The following is a 5,212-nucleotide window of genomic DNA, read 5'->3' on the forward strand; positions in this document are numbered from 1 at the left end:
AACTTGGACATACTGGTGGATTAACCATTACAGAAACATAAAAATATTGATTTTAATTAGAGTCTAAACTCAGATATCAGACATGCTAAAAACATGCAGCCTAACCATCATAAACATCCTGTTTAAAAGCTTCTAATGATGATGTCAGGGCTAATTACTCTATAAATTACAAACACGTCTTTGGTCACAGTTACTGAGTTCTAAGAAACATTAAATTCCTCAAAGACAAACCTTTGCTGTCAGTACAGACATTCAGTTGTGTGTTTGACCAGATAAAAGCAGCTGCAGATGGATAGAAACTGGGAGACATTTCCTTTAAAATATTCCTAGAACTTGTCATAAATCCAAAGATGTGAGCAGTTCTGATGATGTGGGAGTTTTGTTCTAATGCAAAGCAACCTGTCAGCTCACAGTTCTTCAGACTTTCTACCTCCACCAGCAACATTCATTCAGTTTTATTTACAGACATTTTATTCAGTTTTATGTTCACACTTTACATAATGAGGTGAATTTATACAGAGAAACTGGCTCTGAAGTAAATATTAATGGAATATTTCCTTCAATGTAGTTTCTACATGATCAGATAAACACTTTTACTGTAATGAAACTTCTTACCAAATGTTCTGTAGTCTGGAGCCACAACAGAGACGTTATAGTTTGTTGTTTCAGATCAAATTTAATATTGAAAAAGAAAACACAACTGATAACAGACAACACTGGCATCAAGATAAAACAACAATAAAACACAGATTTGAAGGAATAAATCAGAAAATTCTCATTGAAAATCATCAGAATAAAAAAACAGAAATAATTGTGAATATCTGTGTTTTATCTTTCAGTTGAACTTTTCTCACAAACATTTTTCTTTCACTGCCAACACAAGTTGTTTTATGAGACATATTTCAATTCCAAGTTTTCTTTTCACTGACAAACTTCTAGTATTCTGATTCTGTTTGGACCCAGAAGTCCATCACTGTAAATTCAGACCTTAATAAAAATAGGATGAGACAAAAGAGGGTTTTGGGGAAAAACGATGAGATGTTGAGTTTGGATGTCAGAACAAGATGGAGGCTGTGATTAAAAGATTAGATTTAGAGTCTAACAGTGAACTGAATGCAGAGTTGAGGCTTCATTCTCAGAGTCTACATGGATGTTAAAGTCAGGACTTTATCTGAAGTCAATCAGCTGAGAACTCTGAGAACTCAGATAAAAACTCAGAATACAACAACCAACACAACTGGTTTTTGTGTTTTCCAGTTGGGTGTGAGAGACTCAAAGTGAGGCTTTGAAACGAGTTTTAAGTTCAGCTTTCAGGTTCATTATCAAGATGATTATTGAGTCTGACTGTACTTGTATTGAAATAAAGCTGATCTGACTGGGAGGGTTGATTGTGTGTCTGATATGAGAAGGATAAAGAGCTGACCTCTGATCTGTGCAGGTTCAGACTGGTTTGTGCTTTGAGCTGTTTGGTTCCTGCAGAGCTGAAGAAGGACGACGGTGGAGCTCAGGAGAGGAGCAGAAAGCTGTTGGACTGCAACAAGTTGAGTAAGTGGACCTTTGATTTGTGTTTGTCAGCAACAAGCTGCCGTTTGTCTGCTGCTGTGGACGTCCACAATCAGCTGGTGGGTCGCTGGTCTGGGATGAGTTGATTGAGAAGCAGAATGAAATGTTCAGATCCAGTCAGCTGTGTGTTTGACTGAGACTGAAGACTGACGGCTGAACTTTGTGTGTTTGTGTCCTCAGGTGGCTGCAGGTTTTCACCAACATGGAAAGGTATGACAGTCAGCTGAGCCTCACAGTTGTGTGTGAACTCTGGATGGAGTCCAATAAAGAGATTTAATGATGAAGCTGCATCCTGACAGCAGCTCCAGCAGGATGCTAGTCTGGACTCTGATTTATGACTTGGTGTTGGTGCTGCTTCAACTTCCAGCTGTGTTGGTTGTTGTCAAGCTGCTGGTTTGTGCTGCACTTACTGAGCTGCTGGTTTTCATGTCTGTGTACCAGGATCCATCAGAACCCAGGACCAGGACCAGAACCAGGACCAGGACCAGGACCAGGACCTGGACCTGGACCTGCACCCAGCTGTGTGTCCTTTAAGAGCGATGACTCAAAGGGTTTTTTAATTCACTTTAAAGGAGATGGAGCTCCTGCTGCTCAGAGGTAATTGATATATAAATGCTGTAACTGTATAAAATGTCAGTGAATCAGTTTTATTGTCTTCATGAATGGATCCTCAAACACATGCTGAGTCTTTGTCACATCCATGGAAATGTTCCTGTCAGAGAGGAAAGAATGGATGCTGTGGTTCTGTGGTGAAGCAGCTGCAGGACACCAGCTGATCCAGCAGGTGGCGTCTTTGTGCTTTGGCTCAAACAGAGTAGACAGGAAGCTGTACTCAGGTTTCAGGTGCTGCTGGATGGAGGAGGACAAATACCAAACAGTGAACGCTGCTGTGATGTCCTGGAGAGACATTTGTCTTCATGGAGGTTTGTGGATGCTGGTTAGGGATTGTTGCATTGACAAAGTGAAGAAGTTGTGCTGTGGTCAGTGAACTTAAAGCCAGAGGGAAGAAGTTTGGACTTTATTTCTCTGTAAACTGGTGTTGTGTTTCAGAGGAGGCCTCAGTTCCAGGCCGTCTGTGCAGCAGCTCAGAGGCTGGAAGTTGAAGCTCAGCTGCTGCACATGTTGGTGTGTTCTGATGCAGGATTAGCAGCTCATCATTAGCTGCTAACAGGAACCTGCTGTTATTTCCAGGTTTTCATCCAGTAACTGATTCTATGGTCATTAATTCATACCCAGTGTGGGGGAGTTGGTCCTGGATGATGCTGCTTCACATCAGCAGCTCTGATCTGATTAGTTTTGGGGCAGTTTCTCTGAGATAAGATTGATTAACTTATTGATTAGTCCTCATTAGGGCTGTAGGGTTTGTGGTAAATGTCTTTTTCATTTTTTTCTGGTGGACATTTGTTTGATTGATTTGATTTGTGATGCAATTGTTGAATTCAAGCTTCAGTTTAATGTTTAGTGTGTAAAAGATTTCAAACAAGTGATGAAGCTCCATCATGAGACAGCATCAAACTGTGACTGTAACAGCAGCAGGAATCTGTAAAACCACTGACACACAGTTTAAACTCAGATCCTAAAATGCAGTATTCATGATTTGCTAACTGTGATTTCAAATTACGATTTTAATCAGAAATCTTTTAATGGTTCAGCTGCAGTCGTCGTCCTTAAAGACTTTTCTCTTGTCAAAGTGAAACATATTGTTTGGAGTGTAGCTCACTCTGATTGGTTCTCTCTCCAGTCACATGTTAATGAGGTCACTAGGAGCTGATGTCATCACATGCAGTGTGACAGATCAGAAACATTTTCATTATCCATTGATCAGATGATTGATTTAGTGCATTAATAAGTCTGTGAAACTTCAATATGTCCATGTTCTGTTTGACCAAAAGCATCACAATGTTCAGTTTCTGATGAAAGAAAAGCAGCAAAGACTTCACTTTATTGTGCTGTTTTTTTTAAACTTTGTTTTTCTATTTTTTTCAAAGAATTTTTTTTCAGAAATTTGCAACAGAAAACACAAATACACACATTTATAAAGCATATAACAGTATTATTGACAGAAACAGTTGAGAGGATCAGAGCATAACACTACAAACTATAACATGAGAATATTGTTTTCAGAGATCATTTATCAAAACAAAGCAGATTATCTCCTCATTGTGAGCTACGTGTCCCATTTTTCCCACAGATCATCGTATTTGTCTTTCTGAAGTCTTAAACTGAAAGTCATATGTTCTGTACTCTGGATATTTGTGATCCTATCTGCCCATTGGTTGATAGTAGAAGGTTCCCTACAGAGCCATCGCCTTGTTACAGCCTTTTTACTCGCTGCCATAAAGAGCTGGAGAAGATATTTGTCACTTTTAGATGAATTCAGGTTCATGTTCCATAAATAAAATGACATGCAAGTGAACTGAATCTGGTGACAGAGGACTTGTCAGACAGAGACATGAACACTGTCCCAGAAGGGTTTAAGAACTGAGCATCAGAATATGTGTCTGGTCTGCTTCACAGAGGACACATCCTCTCCAGCATTTGGGTTGAGTGCCAGTCTGGTTGGACTTTTGATTAGGAGTTATAAAATATCTGATGCAGTTTTTCCATGAGAAATCCTTTCATGTATGTGAAGCAGTAGTTGTGATTTTTCTTTTAATCCTATTTGTCCACTTTTCAGGGGCGATCACAATCCTCAATTATTTTTCCATTTAGCCTTTACATCACTGGTTGAGTGGCCTCTTAGTTCCACTGTCTACCTGTATTGTTGTCCAAGAATCTCAGTGGAAAGTTTTGTATTGTTGGTTCTGGTGAACATTTGTGTTATCCTCATAGATTTCTTATCCTTCAACATTTTTATCAGAATAATGAGGGAGTTGGAGGTATCTATAAAATCCTGTCAAGTAAATCCAGGGCTCAGACTAAGACCAAAATGTGACAAACATTTATTTTAAAGTGTGAATTTGAAATTTCAACAGTTGCATTGGGCAAGTGAATGATGATCATGAAGCTGTGTTTGTGTTGCTGTAATACTTTATATAACTTTAATTGCTGGTCAGTCTGTCCATGCCTGGTTGCATTAAACAAGCTGTTAGTTGATGTGTGTTTGAAAAAATGAAGTGGTCTGTAGCTGATTATTTAAAAGAAAAGAGAAAAGAGGAGATGGACAAAGAGAGACACAGAAAACCTGATGAATCAGAGTTCAGGTGGAGGCAGGAAGATACTGGACCGAGAAGGAAAAAGCAATTTATTTCAATTAAATGGCTGAAGTAGAAGTAAGGCCTCAAAATGAAATGAAAATTAAACAGGAAAATTATTTTAACTTCTCATCATTGCATGAACATGATTTACTGTGATCCTCTCGTGAAATGCAGAGCACAACAACATGTGCTGCTCATAGAAAAGAATGCATGTAGAAAAACATCACTGGTTTTCATCTCGGACAAATCTGACATTAGAACACCTAGTTTACTCTTTTCAAGGTCATTTTTGGTCAAACACCCGTCTGAGCACCGCACACCCAGCTGCTTCACTAGTTTTATATTGTCTATACATTTATATTGTCTATTATATTTTATATTGTCTTTCTACACATAGTTGTTTTCTGCCTATCTGTCACCATGTAGATCACTGTGCTCAACTCAGGTTATTT

General features: G+C 38.8%; 1 long non-coding RNA gene across 1 annotated transcript; it reads left to right on the forward strand.

Annotated features, from left to right (window-relative positions):
* Window positions 1–1,437: 1,437 nt before the first annotated feature.
* Window positions 1,438–2,372, forward strand: LOC127534458 (uncharacterized). Its single transcript, XR_007942646.1, has 3 exons — window positions 1,438–1,545; window positions 1,744–1,773; window positions 2,005–2,372. It is a non-coding gene; the product is annotated as an uncharacterized LOC127534458 (long non-coding RNA).
* Window positions 2,373–5,212: the final 2,840 nt, after the last annotated feature.

Source organism: Acanthochromis polyacanthus, chromosome 6, assembly GCF_021347895.1.
Source record: "Acanthochromis polyacanthus isolate Apoly-LR-REF ecotype Palm Island chromosome 6, KAUST_Apoly_ChrSc, whole genome shotgun sequence".
Taxonomy (NCBI): domain Eukaryota; kingdom Metazoa; phylum Chordata; class Actinopteri; family Pomacentridae; genus Acanthochromis; species Acanthochromis polyacanthus.